This window comes from Panthera uncia, assembly GCF_023721935.1.
Source record: "Panthera uncia isolate 11264 chromosome C1 unlocalized genomic scaffold, Puncia_PCG_1.0 HiC_scaffold_3, whole genome shotgun sequence".
NCBI classification, from domain to species: Eukaryota; Metazoa; Chordata; class Mammalia; order Carnivora; family Felidae; genus Panthera; species Panthera uncia.
Genome location: NW_026057584.1, coordinates 42,035,904 through 42,058,697, shown reverse-complemented (window position 1 = coordinate 42,058,697; position 22,794 = coordinate 42,035,904).

Sequence of the window (22,794 nt, the reverse complement as noted above, 5' to 3'; positions counted from 1 at the left end):
CTCACTGCTATTATGTAGAAATACAACTGATTTTGTGTATTGATCTTGCTTCTTACAAGCAAATTTATCCAAGCGATATTTCTCCAAGAGAAATGCAAACTTATGTTCATATAAAGATTTATACATGAATGTTTACGAGTCTTTATTTGTAATGGCCTCAAACTGGATGCAACCTAAATGTCCATCAGCAAGTAAATGGATAACCAATTTGTGATATATCCAAACAATGAAATATTAATCAGCAATAAAAATCAATGAACGGTTGTTACACTCAAAATACATAAACAAATATCAAAATATTCATGCTGCATGAAAGAAGCTACACAAAAAGTTACATATTGTATGGTTCCATTTTTATAAATGTTAGAAAATATAAACTAGTTTATGACACAAGGCAATTAAGTAGGTTGCCTGTGGACTAGGGAGGGAAGAGAAGTGGGTAGGAGAGATTGCAAAAGAGGATGAGGGAACATTTATGGTAATGGATATGTTCAATATTTTGATTGTGATAATGATACACATATGCAAAATTTTACAAATGGTACAAGTTAAATATGTGAGGTTTATTGTATGTCAATTATACAAAAAAAAAGATGTCTCGCTAAGCTTCTAAAGATGTCTCACAATATCAGGGCTGTGAAATGGAAGAATCTAATAGATGTCATAAATAGAAAAAGAAAGCCATTAGGATTTGGGTTACTTTTCTACTCAATCATAAATTTATTGAGCCAATGCAAATAAATACAATTATTGTATATTCAGGATATAATTATAGTTTCATTTTTTAGAAGACATCATGTTAATTTCTGAACTCATTTTTATGTTAATTTTATTGCGTTCATTTCTATCTCTTTTTCGCACTAGTAAAATTTTAAAATAAAATACCATATCCAAAAAATCAGGATAGCTCATGGAAAGCAGAGCCCAAATTTCTTTCTTTCTTTCTTTCTTTCTTTCTGACAAAGGTATAAGATAAAGTGATACTTATCGCATTATTCAGGATAAATGTTGGTGGAACAAAAATTTTCTAATATACATTATGTGATAACCTGTCTCATGTTAAGCATAAACATCCCGAAGTTACCTATAATGAACTATATTAGCCATTTGCATTTCAAATTTAAAAATAAAGCCAAAACAGATTTCCATGATAACCTTAGTTATTTCTATTCCCTAATTACTCTGCAGCACCACAGATAGTGCCAAATTTTCAATGAGACTATTGGCAGAAATGTAGAGTTTAAAAAAAATTCAGAAGCATTTACAATGTGATTAACTGAAATATATCAGTGTATATTAGTGAACAATAATGAAGTAAATAGGGAAAGATATATTCAGAAATATTAGGTACTGTACCTTCCTAGTATGTCTCTCTTGGATTGTTTTATTATAACCGTAACCTTGAGGCATCTTAATTTTCTTCTTGCAAATGATAAGAGCTATCAGTTTGAGAAGAATTTTATTCAAAACGTGCTTTTTCTGTGTTGCAGAAAACCCCTCCTTTACACATGGAAAGTATTTACTATACTCAATATAACTTATTGAAAAACAAAACAATGTAAGATAAATTTATGCTTTAGGCGTTTCGTTTCTAGTTAAAACGTACTCTTTCATGGGTAGATAAATTTTTTTCCTGGGAATAATGATTAATTATGGAGTACTTTTCACAAGGTATGCAAAATGAATTTTTTATTAATTTTTTTAATGTTTATTTATTTTTGATAGGGAGATACATAGAGTGCAAGCCAGGAAGGGGAAGAGAGAGGGGGGGTGACACAGAATCAGAAGCAGGCTGTAGGCTCCGCGCTGCTCCGCGCTGTCAGCACAGAGCCCTATGCGGGGCTCAAACTCCTGAACCGAGCGATCGCGACTCCAGCCAAAGTCAGACATTTAAACTACTGACCCACCCAGGCGTCCCTGCAAAATGAATGTAGGGACACTGTTATAGCCATAAATTGTTGGGTATACTAACAATTGCTTAAGAAACTAAGAAAATTCTGCTTATTCTTTCATAATTATAAAGAGATAAAAATTCATTTACCTAAGCATATAATAAGGGGCATTTTGACTTATTGGTTCAACTCCAATTCAAGTCAATAATGATTAAAAGTTTTAATATACATGAGGACTGGAATTTTTTAACATAGTAACGCTTTTCATCACTTTTATTACCAAAGCTCTGTTTTAAGAAGCTTCAGATCATTTGAACATTCAGATTTTTTCCCTCTTTTCCCAGAGTTTAAGCCTTAAGTTAAATTATGAAAGAATGACTTAATAAGTTTCTGAATAAATGCCCTGTGAAGAAATGTCTTTTAGCTAATTTTCATGCAAAACAGATGTACTTTAAATAATCAGTATTCTGGCAGAGCACACATTTAAAAAACATCTGAGAAACACAGCATAAATTGTTGAAAATAAATGACATTGAACAATTGCTGTTAAATTGATTTTTGAGATTATGAATATTTTATTTTCCTCTAAAATAAAAAAAAAGGTAGAGAAGTCAGGGTTTGACTAGTCATAGGATACTGCAATTTTTGAGTTTGAAAAATTACACAGAGTTGAACATTTCAGCAGAAATTGAAATACTCAAAAATATTTTGTTACATTTTCAGCAGTCAATAGGTAATAAATATTTTCTACAGGAAATATCCATGTTGTAAATATTTTATAATAATTGTAATTTTAACATAGATTTTTTTTTTCAACGTTTTTTTTTTATTTATTTTTGGGACAGAGAGAGACAGAGCATGAACGGGGGAGGGGCAGAGAGAGAGGGAGACACAGAATCGGAAACAGGCTCCAGGCTCCGAGCCATCAGCCCAGAGCCTGACGCGGGGCTCGAACTCACGGACCGCGAGATCGTGACCTGGCTGAAGTCGGACGCTTAACTGACTGCGCCACCCAGGCGCCCCTAACATAGATTTTTTTTAACACAATCTATGATAAATATTTTTGGTAAAAGGATAATACATAGAGTATATCCTTTTCCTTTGGGATTTTGAAATTGAATGAGATAAACACACCACGCAAATATCAACTTATAACACTGATAATTGATTACACATATATATTCTCTAAAGCACCTCTGGCTCAAACACTTGGGAGGATTTAACAAATTTGTTCCCTGTCATAGACATTGGAAGTGTATATTGTGGTCACTAGGCACCAGGCATGTGTAATTTGCCTTAAGTGTGATCATTTTATCATCATAACAATCCTATGGGACAGATGTTATAATTCCACTTTGTGAACGTGGAAACTGAAGAATGAGCAGTTAATTAATTTTGCCAAAATTCCAGTGTTTGTGATTCAAGCCCAGTTCCGTGTTGTCTCCAAACCCCATATTCTTCCACTTTTTTCCCTTCTATGATATTCTAGGGACAAAGACTAAAAAAGAATGAATTCCTTGCCCTCTAGAGTTTATAGTGAAGTAGCTGGTCCAAATAAGCCAATAGAAAAACAGTAAAAAATAGAGTGTAATGTATTACAACCTAGTGATTGAGAGAAAAGAAAAGCCTGGTGGGACAGCACAGACGGGCAATTGACTTTACCATTGGAGACTTAGAAGGTGAACAGGGAAGGTGCAGTGGTGACTTCCTTAAGGACGAGAGAGCATCAGTGACTCTAAAATTAGCAAACGACTGTACAATATTATGAAAAACAATAGATGTAATGGCCCAAAGGCAAGTAAAGCAAGACGTCTGAGTTCTTGCCAACAGTTCAAAAAGCCAGAATGTGGTACAGTGAGGACAATGTCAAGAGTGCAGTTCGGATCGATATTTAGGACCTATGATACAGGGTTTGATGGATCATGGTACAGGAGCTTGACGATATCTCTTAAGCCCTGACAGAACAAAATGGAAAATTTAAACCAGATGTGTATGGGAATTGTGACACGGAGAGGAATACAGAACTATCCAATTATCTTTACAAGATAATTATTCTGGAGGGATGTAGTAAGGGGCTACAAGATTGCAGGTAGAGAGGTCGGCTCTCGTTCACCTCAAGATGCAACGTTCACTTGATGGAAACTATCTGACAATTAGGTAGAGGTAGTGGAACACGAATTAAAAAATTACTGATTTTCAAAATACTGGAGTTAAAATTCTAGCTTTTTAAGTGCTAATGTTTAAATCATATTAGTTTTCCAACAATTACTTATCGCATTCTTACTGGATGCCAGGCCTTAAAGATCGCCTCAGATCGACTGAAATTGAGACAGCTTCTTCCTGACTAGAGGCCCTGTGCCTACCTTTTCTTAGAGCGTTTACTTTTGAAAATGTAAAAATACCATCTCTGACCTTTTGAAATGTATGTAAATCCTTCCTAAACTCCTGCCAGTTTTACCACCCAGGAAATGTGAACCATCTCTTGGAAATGTGATCATTGAGGAAGATGGAGTTCATATCTGTCGGTTTCTGTGGGAGAGTAGCAAATGAAATTGGGGTGGGGGGGAAGTTGTGAAACTACCTCTAGTCATGAAGATAGGGGAAAGTTTACTTTTCCTTTGGGTAACATCAATATTAGCAAACATATATGGCCTATTATCCACCCCGTTCCTGCTCTTGAGAACTCTGTAGCCCTTTGAGAACTCTGTGCCTCCAGATTTGATCTACGTTCTTTTACCTATTGCTAGCAATAGTAGCAGAATAAAATCAGCCTCTGTCTGCTCATCTTGTCTGGTGTGATTTTTTTTTTAACAACCTTCATGGTATAACAATTAATAAAATTTATATATATATGTGAGAGGAGACAGTGTTGAGAGTATATATAGAGGAGTCATTACAAGTATTAAACAATCAACTTAAACTTAAGCCATAAAGAAGAGAACCCATAAAGTGGATGAATGCTAAAAAAAAAAGTCATCAGATTGTTTGTTCAATGGATTGTAGAATCCAACTGAGTTGAGGTGCTGATGGAGTTGGAATACTAGAAGGAGTTCACTGGAGGAACAGAAGCTGGTGGTTAAAAAATAACTCATGAAATAAAAATCATGGAAGCATGGCACTTATTGTTAATAATATGATGTAGCCTATCACCATGGGGGTAAATAGAGAGAAGTAATCTAAAGGACATGATGAGTTGAGGGAAAGAATTCAAGCAACGGAAAGGTCAGTGTGTTGAAGAAACTCCTTACATATGTTTAAAAATTTTAAATCTAAGAGGTGGTAGTATCAGAGAAACATTTTTGAAAGTGTATGCTAGAACTTAATTCAGCTCTCTGAAGAGGCAAAGCTTAGACCTGAGCATAAGCATAAGTGGAAAGATGAATGTGGGGAAGAATCCTAAAGACATAGTGGTGTCTGTAGCCACTTCATCAGTGGCAAGCCTGGAAAAAAATATCTACATCTATATCTATATCTATATCTATATCTATATCTATATCTCTATATCTATCTATATCTGTATCTATATATCTTATGGGTCTGAGATGTTATCCCACTTATTAACATGTTAGCTTGTCACCATTTCATACATGCTGAGAGAGAACATGACTCCCAAGTTGGAGGCTACACTTCATTATCCACAGAAATAACAGTAGCCAACACACCAACACTTTGGGGCTGGTTCTCCAATCCATGGTTCCCTGAGGTAGCACTAAACAGGCAAAGGGGTAGCTGCACAGGCAGTGGTTTGCAATACAGGGGTTGATCTGGCAGCTTAGGGAACATGAATCTTTTCTAACGGGCAGTAAACATGCCTGTCCTTTGCTCCTGCAGGAAGTACTATCTCTACCTTCCAACGCAGTTTACTATATAAACATCCTGGAAAAGATAGTCCAGAACAAACCTACTCAGTGCCTCACACAAAAATTTGGAGAAATGTGAGAGATGCATGAGAGATTGTTTTGCAACATCAGCAGCTATACCAAATAATAAATTTAGCTGTTTTTTTTTAAATTTTTTTTAATGTTTATTTATTTTTCAGAGAGAGAGAGACACAGCATGAACGGGGGAGGGGCAGAGAGAATGGAAAACACAGAATCTGAAGCAGGCTCCAGGCTCTGAGCCATCAGCCCAGAGCCCGACGTGGGGCTCGAACCCGCGGACCGCGAGATCGTGACCTGAGCCGAAGTCGGACGCTTAACCAACTGAGCCACCCAGGCGCCCCAAATTTAGCTGTTTTTAATCACTACAGCTGGTTGATATTTTTATGGACAAACAGATGCATTTATTTTATTTTATTATTTTTTAAGTTTGTTTGTTTATTTATTTAGAGAGGGAGAGAGAGAAGCATGACACAGGGCTTGAACTCATGATCCATGATACCCATGAGCTGAGCTGAAATCAAGAGTCAGTCGCTTAACTGACTGAGCCACCCAGGTGCCCCTAATAGCACTGATCTTAAATAGGATGTATTTATTAATATAAAATGAGCTACACGATAATTTAAAAGAACCAAACACTACTCACAGTTAGTTTTTACAATTTTAAAAACAATTTTGTTAATCCTAAAATGCTGTCAAACTGAATTTATAATATTATCTGTAATGAATATTTTCACGGTCTGACAGCAGCTCCTTTTCAAATATTAAAGTTTTACTGTTTCTAACAACATAAGCATAAACAACACAGCAATGAACCCAGGCTTTCCCCATTTTTTTTAACCCCAGTCTTTTAAAAAGCATTTAATGTCACCCTTTTCTCTTAACTTGGTCATCAACACCTCGAGGTTAAGTGTCTAAGGCTCAACCTTTTCATAACTGGCTTTGCTGCTGTTACATATTCACTACAAATTGAGAAATTTATTAGTAGTGATCGCTGGACTTATACAACAAGAACTGGACAATTAGAAACACCATACATGAAATGAACCTAAAGAAATTTGGAAACAAACCTTTTTAAAAGCTAGCACCCGTTCCTTAAACACACATGAAGAAAGTGACAGAGTTTTAATTAGGAATACACCCTGTAGTACAGCGAACACTGGCCTTCATCAAACACTATCGAAAAGACAAAGCACCTCATTGTGTGACCTGATGTCTTCATAGCTGGGAAACGACAGTAGAAAGAATCTTACATTTTTCACTGAATGGGACTGGTGTTCTTTACTCGGCATCTGATTCCTTTCACCGAGCAGTGGGTCAATAGCTCCAATCAAGTACAACGTAGCCTGCTGCGGATAGCAACTTCTGAAATATCTTATTATAATAATGCTGTGTTTAGAAATCGCCTTGCAAATAGAAGGGTCTCAAGGCATCTTGAAAAACTTTGACAACTAATTTACGATATACCTATTATAGCAGTGGCATTGCCTGCTTCTGGAACGCAGACATCTCTTGGGTGAAGCGTGACAAGTGATTAACGGAGTGCAGGGACGCTGCACAACTGCTACAGAATTCTCCACTTAGTGGGAGCTGGGGGGTGGGAGGTATCTTCAGATCGACAGAATACATATCGACAATTAGTGGTTGGCAGAGGTGCTGAGGTTAACATTCTTATCTTTTAAAGTTCCAGGATTTTAAAAAGCACAAAGATATTTGAGCTCTTAAACACTGAGAATCCATAGAAGAACATGGCACCGAACAAATAAAACAAACAAACAAAAAAATACCACTTCATTGAGCCATTAGAAGATCGAGGCGCCTGTTTAAATGTAAATGCCTCCTCTAAGTTGTCAACCACTTAAAAGACTTTTTTGTTCATGTGAATTTGTGAGTGCTCATTCTTATAAACAATAAAACCCAATTCAGTGAGTATTTGGGGGGCATTTACAAAGTGACAGACACTCCAGAAGATATTAGGAATATTAGTAGGAATGAGACATGGACCCTGTGCCTGAGAAATTCATCTCACCTCTACATTTTACAGAAGGTTTTCAGTGTCAAGTTGTCCCAGGTGAGATTTAGAAAGGTTTGAGTGAAACAGGTGTTAAAAAAAATGATTCAATTATGGAATGTTAGCATGAATATTTTTAGAATAAACGTTAATTAGCTTCACTTTTTAAAACATAACAGTTATAGTGATAATTACAATGGATGTTTACTGATTATTGTACAGTTTTTTTAAAAATAAAAATACTACAGTGACCTAGGTTTTACTTCCCAGCATGTGCTATAGTACTACAGTAAAAAAAAAAAAAAAAATCAGCCTTACACCTGTCAGAATGGCTAACATTAACAGCTCAGGTAACAACAGATGTTGGCGATGATGTGAAGAAAAAGGATCTCTTTTGCATTGTTGGTGGGAATGCAAGCTGGTGCGGCCACTCTGGAAAACAGTATGGAGTTTCCTCAAAAAACGAAAAATAGAACTACCCTACGACCCAGCAATTGCACTACTAGGCATTTATCCAAGGGATACAGGTGTGCTGTTTCGAAGGGACACATGCACCCCCATGTTTCTAGCAGCACTATCGACAAGAGCCAAAGTAAGGAAAGAGCCCAAATGTCCATCGAAGGATGAATGGATAAAGAAGTGGTATATATATACAATGGAGTATTACCCAGCAACCAAAAAGAATGGAATCTTGCCATTTGCAACTATGTGGATGGAACTGGAGGGTATTATGCTAAGTGAAATTAGTCAGAGAAAGACAAAAATCATATGACTTCACTCATATGAGGACTTTAAGAGACAAAACAGATAAACATAAGGGAAAGGAAACAAAAATAATATAAAAACAGGGAGGGGGACAAAACAGAAGAGACTCATAAACATGTAGAACAAACTGAGGGTTGCTGGAGGGGTTGTGGGAGGGGGGGGGATGGGCTAAACGGGTAAGGGGCATTAAGGAATCTACTCCTGAAATCATTGTTTCACTATATGCTAACTAATTTGGATGCAAATTTTAAAAAATAAAATATTAAAATTAAAAAAAATCAGGATTTAAGGCAAAATTAAAAGATTTTTGTTCATCTGGTATTATATAAAGTGGAAATTGTTGGTGACACTAATCCTGGAAAAATAAAAAAAAATGGATACTGAATTGACATAAATTATTTTTTTGGTGTGTGAACATGTCAGACAGGATTATATCTTGCTAAGGCCCCATTCTGTAAGGGCTAATTCTGACTCAGTTTGCCTACCCTGCACACTCAGCATTCAGTGGTAATTATAGGCTGGATCCATTTGATTATGTAAGGGAATCTTTTGCTTAAGATTTGATAAGCGCGCACACACACACACACACACACACACACTTATATAGTTTACTAGGAACGACTGAATCTCCGTTTGAATTAAAACGAAAGTTTAAAAATGTGTGTTGCTGTACTGAGAACATTTCCACCTTATTGGAGAATGAATGGTAGACTTTATCTACACCTAAGTGTTCTCTGCTCAAGTTTTTTGTTTTGTTTTTGTCCCTGTGTTTCTACATCAATTGATAATCCTCTTATGGGTTGCAGTGGTGCTTCTGTTGCTGCTGATGATAATTTGACTCAAAATCTTTATCCTAATTATAAGGATTTGTTAGCATGGACAAGAAATCACTCATTAATCAATGAATGGGAAATCTTTGAACCTGGAGGAGAAAGGGAGGCTCTTCTGGAATTCATTCTTCCACCTCCTTGGACTACCCTAAAACTAACCGGTATACTGTAGAAAAAGGTGCTTTTACATCTTTTCATCACCTACTTTTTGAGGAATTGGAGATGAGAGACCTAAAGTGAATAGATTAATGCTTGTGTGATTTTAAGTGTACAGGCAGAAAGACCCCTTAATTCCCAGAACCTATTAATATGTTGCCTTATATGGCAAAAGGGACTTTGCAAATGTGATCAAACTGAGGACCCTGGAATGGGGAGATTGCCCTGGATTACCTGGGTAATAATTGTAATCACAACGGTCCTTATAAAAGGGAGATAGATAAGAGAGGCAGATTTGGAGAAGGTGATGTGACATGTGACAAAGGATACAGAGGGTGTATGATACAGCCACAAACCAAAGCATGCTGGTACCTTATGGAAGTTAAAAAGGCAAGAGAGCATCCAAAAGGCATGTAGCCTAGCCCGCATCTTGCTTCTAGGACTTCTGACCTCCAGGACTGTAAGACAATACATATGTGTTGTTTTTAGCCACTGAATTTTGGGTCCTCTGTAACAGCAATGACGGGAAACTAATAAGCAAGAAAATAAAGAACGCTCTGATTAAATCTTTATTCTTTACCCTGGAAATTTATTTCATATGATATAATCAGTCACTTTCATTAAAAAAATAAAACAAAACTGAGGCTATAGCTGTTGACCCGAAAAGCATTAACTATACAAGATTAGTTACTAAAGGATATTCTTTGATTTTAGGTGAACAGAGAACAAGCTCGATGGTGCATGTGGGCATGCGATTGTTACTTTACACATATCCCTTCCATGACTGGCATTTGGTCTCATGGAAAGATACTCATCCATCCAAACCCATCCAGCATTCTTTGTGAAAAATTTTCTTGATAGTTTAGGACTTAAAAAGTTTTCAAGATTATATCTTGCTCCCATCTTCTTCTTGAAAAATTCAGGGAGTATAAAATAAAGTAGCTGTCAGACTGCTGGGATTGGCAAACTCAAAGTCAGAGTCAATTAAAATATGACTCAAATAGGAAGAATTATCACAGAGCTAGGATGCAGAAAGAACTTTAAAGGCAATGACTTCGCTTTTTCTTAGCTTAGCAATATTAATATTCTAGAGTTGGACATTAACGTGCCAAAATGGTCTAAAAGATTAATGAGCGACTTCAAAGAACCATTAGTGACAAAATGAAATATCTCATTATGTTTTTTTTCTTCCCTTCTTCTGTTTTTCCACATCGCACCTGTGAGACACTCAGATGAGAATGGGTTATTCATTTGGCCAGATGTTTTCAGTTGTGGGTCCTTTGTTTTTGAAAACACCAGACAGAGGTGAGATAAAGAGGTAGTAAAGTGTAACACCTGTAAAGGCACTCCATTAATTGTCTTTCTTTATTCACTTGCCTCTTAGATAATAAAAAGCATGCAGATATTAGACCATTTTCGTTCTCTGGAAAATTCAATGAATGGCTTTCCAAATTACTGGGTGTTTGTGTAACTAATCTGAAGGCTGAGCTCACCAAAACTTTTAAAGTGCTTCTTATGAAAGATGGCAGTCATTTTCATGCCTTAAAATATGAAAGGTCAAATCTGGCGATTAGATTAAGATCAATGTATTGCCAGCTATACACTGAATATCATGCAATGTGCTAGAAATGGCAAAGGGAGGTGAACCGCATCAGAGAAATCCACATGCAGTGATGACAGCCTGCAAAGGCAGTGGTCTAATTCAGCCAGGATGACTAATATTTGATGAATAATATCATTATTATGCACCTGGATACATCAGGGATGTTATTAGAAGGGACAATGAGAACAATGCAATGGCACTCCTTTTGTTTTTACTTGTCATAAATCTTTTATGTTTCCATAATGGGTGAAAGGACTGGTGTTACCATTTTCAATCATTTATTGTCTTCCAAAATGCCTTACATAGGTTGATTCTTAAAGGATGGTATTTTCCCCGTTTACAATTCTCTTCTCTCAGTGCCTTAAAATTTTCAGGTTTGAAGCCACAATAGGTTGCTAAAGGCAGTTCTTTCTTTTGAGTAAAGAAGGCAAAAGATTAAGTTAAAGGAGTTGCTAGATTTTTCTCACAAGCTAGTGAGGAGGGTCCTACAACTATCCACTCATCTGTGTATCTTTACCCAGCTGCCATTCCTATTTTCTTCCTACTTTGTCTCTGTCTTCTTCTTCTCTTAGGCTAGTCGTAAAAGTTGAAAAATTTAACACCCTTCTCAATCTGATTGGAGACAAGAGCAATGAGCTGGGGTGATAATAGATGCTTGATCTGTCATCCCATGAGACAAAGGCGCTGAGAAAGCTGGAATTTTGAAAGAAAGAGAATTCCAGATGAAAAATGCTACTTTGTAATCATTTTATGATTCCTGTCCCTCTTCTTTCTGCTCTCTCTTTCTCACAAAGCTGTATCTCACATAAAACTGCGTTTTGTTCTAAGACATTCTTCAAGAACCAAATAATTATTTTAGTAGGGAAGAACTAGTAGGAGATTTGATTTCTACTTAAATTTGTTTTTTATTTTTAAAGTTTTTTCTTTTTTTTAATGTTTATTTTTTGACAGAGAGAGAGAGAGAGAGAGAGAGCACGAGCAGGGGAGGGGCAGAGACAGAGGGAGACACAAAATCCCAAGCAGGCTCCAGGCTCCGAGCTCCGAGCTGTCAGCACAGAGCCCAACGCGGTGCTCGAACTCACAGACCACAGAGATCATGACCTGAGCCCAAGTCGGACTCTCAACCGAACCGGCTGAGCCACCCAGGTGCCCCTACTTAAATTTGTTCTTAATTGTGTGTCATTGCGGCCACATCCCTGTTATAGTAAGGGGGAGTGAAAAATTCTGAGATTAGGATCCAAGTGTTTGTGTAATTCACGCATTCTTTCTAAAGCCATTTTCTTATGACTTAAAAGTAGCTCAGGGTGCATGGGGATATAGGATGAGGTTATATGCGTGAAGGTATGCTATACTTATGTCTCGTATACAATACCATTGAAGAAACCTGGGAAGAAAGTCTCATGGAAATAGTCTTAAAACACTCAAAACAAGTATTTTGAAACCCCCCTCCCTGAAAAATACCTGAGGATTACATCCAAATTTCTTTAAATTATTTTTCCATTCCTCTTTCTCTTAATATTCTCATGGAGATCCAACTGCCTCAAAGACTCTCCTCTCCCCTTCCAACTTCTCCAATCTCTCCAAAGATTTCACTTTCTGTCTCTCTCTAATTTCTCTCTCTCTTCTTTTCTTGAATATTTATTTTTCTCTCCAGCAAGCAATCTGTTTTCAAATATAAATCTCCGCAGCTTTCCTACCAACTTTATACCTCCATCTGCTGCATAATAAAACACAAGACCTAGCAAATTAGCAACACGTCTTAAAAGGTACTAGAATTGAAGAGAAAGGTCAAGAAGATATCAATGAATTATCCTTAGTAGGCAGGGGAAGGAGATACCATAATCGTATGCTCTGATTTCTTTTCTTCTTTTCTTCCATCTTTGCTACACATTGCCTTCTCATCTTTTTTTTTAAATACTTAATTATGTTTTTAAGTTTTAAGGCCAGTTATACTTCATTTAATAAGTTGATTAAACCAATCACAACTCTGAATGTCTATCATCTGCTTACCTGCCTTCTTTACACAAGCAATTTTAACTTTTGATTACATAGTGTTCCTTTGCCCCTGAATGTTCACTATAAACCCTTTAGGTTCTTGCTCTTTACCTGGGATGCAAATTATTTGAGAATTGGGCTATGCCTTATATTTTTATGCCCTACAGTGTGTAATGCAGGGTAAAGTATGACATAGTGGTTAATACAGCTTTATCTGGTTTGTGAAGACTTGTGTAGAGTGTTTGCCAAAGGATTGGAGATTTGCAATCTTTGCCTAGTCTGGGCTAATTATGTCCTCATAAATATCAGCCTTAAACTACAGCTCTCTGTTGACTAATTTAAATAAAACTGCTGCTGCTTTGTTCTCTAATGAGCTTAATTTACAGATGTGTGTCCTAAACTGGTGAACTGGATGAGTTTATAATTAGAACTTCAAGGAGTGAGACATTGGTGATGACAAAAACTGTGGCTAATATTGATGTTGAAAAAAGATGAAAAAAATGACGGTGGACAGATGAGAAAGGCATGCAGACAGGAAGTAACTTTCTGGTATGCTACAAGTCTGTTCACAGGCAGCTTTAGAATGCTCTCTGTTCTCCCTGCCCTTCCATATTGTCAAAGACAACTGATTCAAAATGGGGAAGTATATTTCCTTTTATGGGGATAGAAAGTTGCAATTGACAACCTGCACAACTGACAGACACACAGTCCAATGTGTCCCCTCTTCAAGCTCTAATTTCCAACCCAGAGTAAAGGACAGAGTACATTTCTCAGTGTTTCGTAGGCAACAAACACAGGTATCTGTGCTTTAAAACATCTTGAAAAAATAAAACATTTGAGTAATGGAGGGAAAAATATAAGTACTTGTGAGTTCCAATGTATAGCTCAATTCGATAGTTGCTTTGTGACTCTGAACATCCATGAGCTACTAAGTCCTTTCCTTTCTTGTGTTAAGTATATCACATGTCTGCACTTTGCCTTTAGTAGAATGGTCTATCACATATTTTCATATGTTGCTTATTAAATCACAGTATGAGTACAGTTCTTACCCAATTACTTCAGTTGAATGAAATTAATATCAGTTCTTTCATATAAATGTTATGGTTGATCATGACTTTAGAGTTAGCCACAATTGTGTACTCAGCTCGAATACAACCGAATGATACGTTTAACGAGGTGTCTCTAATTCTGGCTAATCAGTATGATGAATACAAAAGCCTTTCAGAAGAAGGCTATGAAGTATCGTCTGAACTTCATGGGTATAAAGTACTTTTGAAAATAAGTGGCAATACCGCTTTCTTAATTTCACTCTTTAAAGTTAACATTTTCATTAAAGCATTTCTGAATATATAACTTACATGCACAGTCTGAACAGATTAGTCACACAGATCACACCTGTAACGAGATTTCTCTTTTATCCAATTTTGGATTAAAGTTTGGAAAATCCTTTTGTCCGTCCAGTTGTAATAGATGAAAATAGGATATCAATAGATACAAAGGCAAATAAAGCATATATAAAAATCAGCTAAAACTAGACCTTGAAAAGCCAGAAGGGCTTCAATATCAGCTTTCTGATAGAGATGCATAATACCAGAGGGAGAAAAAGTCACAGGTGAACAATCAAGCTGTCACACAGCGGTGGAGCCTGTTCTAAATCTGAGCGGTAATAGTTGCCATTTCCTATTTAGAAAAATGCCTTCTCTCATCCTTTATATTCCCAAAGTACATATCTCCTGCAATCTTCTGTAGAACCACTGGACTCTCGGCTTGGTTTTGAATTTGGATTTTTTTAAAGCTGCCACTGTCACCTAGAATTGATCGTAATCCGTCCTTTTCATCTGGTGCACTTCTAAACTGCTATTATAATGCCATGATTTGATATCGGTAGGTCAAGTTTCTAGGGAGGAGACAATAGGAAGGAAGTTTCAAGGTGCAATGGCTAGAGTCAGAAATTATGGGATTATGGATATACTTTATGAAAGAACCAGGACATAGAAATTAAGGAATATAAAATCGTGTAACTAAAATATAATAAAACACTTTGTTGCATTTGTAATAAATACTGGGTTTTAGTTTTAAAACCCAATTTGTGGTATTGGTTGGAAAATAGTTTTATAGCTTATATGTACAGTCTGGTAAAAAATTATAAAGGGATAATATAAAAGTAAATGGTACAAATTTTGCTTTGCTGTTATGTGTCCCCTTGGTTTGTGCTTAACACACATAGTGTCATTTGGTTGTCACAATGAAATGGTGTTTAAAATTAAATACATTTCACAAAATAAACACAAAATACATTTAAATAAAATTAAAAAATAATTTATTGAAAATCTGTACTATCATAAATAAACAAAAAGAAAGGGGGATTAAAATTGTGTGGGGATGTTCTATATAAATTAAAAAAGGGAAAAACTGCAATGCTCAATGAAGGAAAAATATGAATAAAACTTGGGAGATGGGATTAATAATATTGAGTGAATCTGTAAACAATAGGTTTGTAAAGCATGCATTCTCAACGAGGAAGATATTGTCCCCAGAATGACAGAGTTGGTTTAGGTGGAAGGGAGGTAAAGGTAGGCCCAAATCTTAGATATTACAATGGTTTGTGGGTCTCTAATGCTCAACCATATTTGACAAGGTTTTCTTTCTTGATATTTAATTTTTTTTTCATTAGGTAGATATTAAATGAAATTTAAATTAATTGAATTAAAATGGATTTTCTTTGTAGAAGCATGATAACGAAACATAGAGTGAAAAACATTGGTTAAAAAGTATAAAAACTTGAAAAAATTGTCATGGTAATATTTTTCCTCATTTGTTATAAATTCAATAGCAAAGAATTGAAAGAAATACATTTATTTAGATTTCCTTGGTGGCACTAACACACATATGAATATATCTAATGAATATTCTATTATACCTCACATCGATGTCATTTATGTAAGCGTGTATGACTGGGAAAGACCCAGTATCGTTGGTTTTATATAGTCCTAGAAACTAGTCCAGCCTAGGTACTCAATGAAAGCTTGTTGAGTGAAAAAACAGCACCACCAAATGATTGTCTAGCTCATATTTAAATCTACAATCACTGATAAATCTACGGATCCCTTCATGGTTGTGAGTCTTCACCACTGTGGTTACGTTTTAGCTTGTCCAAGGTTCCTCTCGAAATGGGCTGAACACTGAACTGAACACAGAATTCCCACACGGTCGGTCTAACTAGCAAAAAGTAAAAAGAGGTTATATCTTTCTCATTTTTAACTTGACAGCGGTCTGAAGTGCTATTGGATATATTAGTTGTGACATTCACTGTTACTTCAAATCCAACTTAATCTCGACAATTATTCTTAAATTTTCTTCATCTATGCTGTTAAGCTATATTTTCAGCAGCCAAGATAGAATATCTTGTTAATAAGCCAAAGGAGGATACTTAAAAAATAATAACAAAATTTCATCTTACTGAATTCAGTCTAACGTTTCAGTCTTTTTTGAAAAAAATTTACTGTAAAATTTCCATGTATTTTCCTTATTTCAAGCATCATGATATTTGATAATTTGATATGATTTCTACTCATGTGAACATCAGAGTGAGTTATCAAAATGATGTAAAAAAATCTACCATTGCATGCCTTACTCTAGCTTTATATCCCTACGTTAGTCATCAATCTTGGATAGAACCATTTATTTAATAAACCAGAAATGCACTGCATCATACTCTCATTTATCTCATTTTTAACCATCTAACCAACTCTCAATGATATAATAAGATACTTTTAAAAATACATTCAAATTGCTAAATCCAGATCATGCTTATAACAGCCTGTTGGTACAGTAATACCCTCCCACTGACCCATAATCTTGAGTTCTCATATTTAGTGAGCACTTTCTTTCCCTAAATGCTTACAAATCATATTTGAAAACAATTTTTGCTAAAATCATTATCCTGTGTTCACATAATTCACCTTCGAAAGAATCTCATTAGCAAAGTGGCAGACAAGATCAAGGACCTCTCCTAGGACCAAGGTGTGGGGGGTGGGAAGAGAGAAAGAGAGAGAAACAAGTGAGGGATGGAGACAACATAGCAGTGTGGTTAAAAAGAAAAAAAGGAAAAAAGAATAAGTAGGGCATAATAAAAACGGAAAATTATTAGTTATTATTTTAGTGGACAAATGTGTTAAATAATACCATTAAAATGCAGGTACCATTTTGCCAAAATATGAAGTAACTGGCTACATTACATTTACACAAGATATGCTTAAAACAGCTGATGACACACTGGCGAAAGTGAAGGAATAAAAAAAAAATCACCAAAAAAAAAAAAACGAAAAGGAAAAAAAGTATTACAAAATGAATGAATGTCAATACTAGCATGAAATTTAAAATAATTAAGAGTAAGCTTAGCTATGTATTTTTTTTTTATTTATTAAAATTTTTTTTTAAAATATGTACTCATTTTTGAAAGACAGAGAGAGACAGAGCACAAGCAGGGGTGGGGCGGAGAGAGAGAGGGGACACAGAATCTGAAGCAGGCTCCTGCTCTGAGTTGTCAGCACAGAGTCCGGCGCCACGCTCAAACTCACGAACTGTGAGACCATGACCTGAGCCGGAGTCGGATGCTCAACCAACTGAGCCACCCAGGCGCCCCTGAGTTATGTATTTTAAGAGCAGATAGTTTTATTTGTGATATATATTAGAGTATATTTACTCCAACAAGAAAATTCACCTGTAAAGAATCTTTATACAGTAACAATGGCAAAATACACAAAACAAGCCTGTCTGTGTCACTGATCAAATGTTTTTCAACATTGGTTTTGCCTTAACCATCCCCAGTGTTAATTTAATCAGGCTAATCTGCACGACTCCCAGTCCTATTCATCTGTTTTACTGGGCTGGTACCCAATGTACTCTGGGCCCTACTGCGACGTCAACCCCCTCAACCCCCATATGTTTCTGAAATGACAGCGTTCTCGTCTAACCACGATTTTATGCATGCTCAGCTACGTGATTCCCTTTCTCGGTTTCTAGTCTATAGTGCCGTATATGTGAGGACGGCAACGTCTCGAATATACACACTTGTTTCTCTTCTGGTAGTTTCTGTTCAGATCTTTTCTGTTTAAAATAATGTGGTGATAGGATGTTACATGAAGGATCAAGACCTTGGAGTAACTACCTCACAGAGGTGTAGACCACAGTGGTATTCTGTGTCCTGTCTTCCCCAATCTCTGAATCATGAAACGGTTTTGGAACTGGTATGAAGCTGATGCTTCTTATTCTGAATTCTGGTTCGATTCACCTGTCTAGTTGAAATGGTGAATGTTCTCCAGAATTCACTTCTTACCTAGAATGTCACATTAGACGTTAATATCCTAAAGGCCCTGAGGGTTTCAAACATAAACATAAACATAAACCAAACATATAAACAAAAATAAAAATTCTTTAGCTTTGTGTAAACAAGCCTTTTTCAGCAGTATTTGCCAACCTTCCTTTTAATTAATAATATGTATTAGGATCTTAATTTTAGAATTTATACAGTTCACTTTGGACAATTCTGATTTAGAACAATGTCTTTGTTAAAAATTGCTTGGGCTGTTAAACGCCTCCCTTTTTGTACCTGACCCATAGTTTTATTATTGAAAATGTCAATATGTAGGCCATTAAGAGCTCATTTCGTAATTTTTCCTACACATAAGAATTTTTAAACAATATCTGACAGATGGCTATGTATCTAGTTAGGAATGTTTTCCTGAGAAGCTATTCCATAATCTTTTGCAACCACCTGTTCAAATATCCAGCTGTCCCTCCTAATCATGAAGTATTTATTCAGATTTAACCAAAGAAGAAAATTAAATGTTTAAAAGTAAAAGAAAAAAAAATCACAATGATTCCTTGACATGTCAGTCTTAGCCACTGATCCAAGGAAAATGAGGGAGACAGTTATTTCCAAGGAGATTTAGAATCTCTAGTTCCATTTTGAAAGTTCCGTTTCTGATTCTAGCAGTATTAATATTTGAGATAAAAAGTAATGTTCATCTGTATCTGTATTAAACCTATTCAAAAATCTATAGTCCACAATGTGTAGAGAAAACTTTTGACATAATTCACAGTGGTGACTGAATTAAAGGTCCACTGAGAACTGTTTGATACACTTCCTTGGATCCTAAGATATTACTAGCTTTCTCAAAACAGTCAGTGGAATGTAATCATAGCAAAGGGTCTTGAGCCACTTTCTGAAATGAGAAAATCTCTGACCAATGACCAGGAAAGTCTGTGTGGTGGGAACCAAACCTCGGGTCATTAGATGGGGAGGAAAGAAATGCCAAGATACTCGGGGTGTTCTCAGAACTACCTTTATTCTTGTCATTGACATCAATGTTTCAGGATTCCTTGAGAAATTTTATTTATCACTGTTTAAAGTAGAGATGTGGTGCTATAAAATCATACTCTTTATCCTCAATCAAATCTCTCAACCATAACCTGTTTTTGGACAAATGCTTTTGGTATGTTTGTTTAGACATTTATGCATTCTCATTTGAAAATACATTTTTTAGGGGCAGCTATCTGCTTCCAAATGTTGGATTTTAGATCTCTATTTAGTACATTACAAAGCATTAGATATGTTCAAGGATTTAACATATACCATTTTAATTATTTCGATTCTAAATTTATCGTAGTAATTTTAAACAATTTATTCTTTAGTCTCTGGAGACAGAGAAGATTAAGACTGCTTTTCAATTCAACAAACACTTGTATAAGCTTAATATAAGCTCCTTGTATTTTAACCTCTATTATTCTGCCAACAAGAATTGAATGTGTTCTTTTTCAGAACTTTTCTTTCAATCAGAATTTCTAGCCCATCCTTCCAGCAGTTATATCCACTTTCTCCTAAAATTCCTATGCCAAACTTGTCTCTTCCAACAAGGTTTTTCAGATTAATTTTACCAATTCTGATCATCTAATATTTCCTTTTAGCACTTATACACTTTGTGAGTCTGGACTTATTATTATTCTTAATATATGTAGTTAATATAATTATAACTATCTTAACAAGAAGCAGAAAACTGGCAGTGTCTCAGTGTGCTGTGTCAGTGTTTTGAGATTAAATGTCTCATGTCTATGTGTGTTACCAACAAGCATTATACTTACATTTCCATGAGGATATGGTGGCATTTCTTGCTTTATAGTGTCTTAGTTTAATTATTAGAGTGAGGGCTGATCCCAAAGTGAGAGAACAAATGGATTCTGAGAGGCACTTCACACCCATACACCATTTTTCACAGAAGATATATTCTCAACTGAAAATCAATGTCCTAAATTTCAAGAGTTTGCAAAAATTCATTGTGAATTCTCATAAGCTTCTACAATTAACCTCCTGTGTTCCTAGCTTCCTTTCTATCTCTTTTAATCGAACAAGGAAAATAGACAATTCACATTATCAAGAGTTTCAAGGTTTAAAGGAAACCTAATTCATAACCTTTTATAATAGGGGAAAAATAGAATAAAATAGGCAGAGAGGGAAAGGGTAGGATCTGAGGTTCCTGGGTGGGGAAACACATATTTTGGAACATGTTGGGAGGGTCCGATCACAGCAAACCCCCTTGGGCATAAGGTTCCTCTTAAGAATGTAATAGCCACCACCTACTCCCCCCTCAGTTTTCCCTCCGGAATTTGACAAAAGACCTGACCAAAAATAAGTAGACTATAAAAGGTATCACCCACCAGGAATGGTAAGGCTATAGGCCACCCCTCATCGGATGGAAAGGAGCCAATCAGGAATGGATAACCCAGCATCTAGAGTTATCAAACCAATAAGGCTGGAATCTAAGAAGGATCAAGGGGAAAGGGAAAGGGAAGGGGGGGGGAAGGGAAACCAAAACCTTATAAAACCAAGACCTTTGCCTATAGTCCGCAGACATTCACTTTCGAGTGTCCCCCTCTCTGTAAAGAGAGCTTTCATACTATTCTTCCTTTTTGATCTTATACTCTAATAAACTTTGGCCTGCTGCTCATTTGGTGTCCACCTCTTCATTCGTCGAAGCAATGAGACAACGAATCCCAGGTATTGAGGTAAAAAAAATCCTGCAACACTTCCAGATTCTGAATCAAGAGATTAAATCGAGAATCTAGGAGGAAATTTAGTATTTTTTTCCTCCTCGTTTCGAGACCATGTTTGGGCCCAAGAACTAAATAGCCCTCTTATTCTTTACCCAGAGAAACTGATTTTATTCACTCAGTTGCAAGAGAAAAAGCTGGAGAGCTGCAGAGATACAGCAGTGCTCATAGGCATACATTATAGAGGAAACTTGACGTTAGCAGTAGAGTAGTTTGAAGACATGGATCCACACAAATAATTTCTGGCACATTAATCTCACCTGATGGAGGGACCAGGTGAGGGACCACCTGCAGCAGGTGGAGAGAGGACCCAGGAGTTCCCTTTCTGTATTGCCTCTGCTGAGAAGTCATTTCATGAAAAAAAAAAAAGACAGCAAGAATAGTGTTTCCTGTAACAAAGCTCTATGGGGAGATCCAAAGGGTACCTTGAGTACTGTTTTTGGAGGTATGGCCAGTGTGGGAAAGGAACTTCCAAGTTTAAAGATAAACAATGAGGAGAAGGGGGGGCAAAAAAAACTACACATTTAGGACAAAGTATAAGAAATAAAACATCTCACACAAAAGAAAGAGCATCTCACAAGATTGATTCCAGGAAGCAGTTGAAAATACTATTCTCAAATGAATTGTTCTTGCAAGGAAATTTAAAAAAAAACATAGACTAAATGAAATAGGGATTGCTCATGCAACAGATGAAAGCATGATTTCACAGGGTTACGAAAATAAAGAGGGAAATAATGATACTGAGAGCTTAAAAACATTTACCTGTGTCAACATATGAAATAAATATGCGGGGGGGGGGGGAAGAAAACAAATAAAAACAAACAACAGCAACAAACAAGTCAGTGAATCAGATCTTAGCCTGAAGGATACAGGGATAAGTTACAGAAAGATAAAAATGAGCAGAGAACAGACTTAGCAGGAGGTGCAGGGAAGACTACACCTGTAGGGTGCAAAAGAAATGCAAATAAATGAAATGGACACGAATTCAAAAAGTAATAAAATCCTATTGTTAGGTAATGAAAGAAACATTCTTAGTGAAAACGAAATCACTTTCTACACTGGAAAGACCGATTCCAAGGCATTTCCTGTTTCAGTTCTTGAACTTGAAGAGAAAATTGTCAATTTCGGTGAACATTCATGCCTGTGCAGCAGGTATATTTTAAAAACATTTAAAAAATATATTTTAAACATTAAAAACATTAAAAAAATATATTTTAAATGCAGGCTTACACAGCTAGAAAGGAGTTCAAAATATAGACACTTTTAAAGGGAAGAGGGTGGGGCACCTGGGTGTCTCAGTCAGTTAAGCAATGGACTTCAGCTCAGGTCAAGACCCTGCAGTTCCTGGGTTCGAGCGCTGACAGCACAGAGCCTGGAGCCTGCTTCAGAATCTGTCCCCCGGTCTTTCCCCTGGTCGTTTTCTGTCTGCCTCAAAAATAGACATTAAAAAATTTATTTAAATAAATAAATAAATAAATAAATAAGTAAAGGGAAGTGGGTGCTCTGAGAATTGTGTAAATAGTCCATTTACATTAGAAAACCAACAGCAAGATGG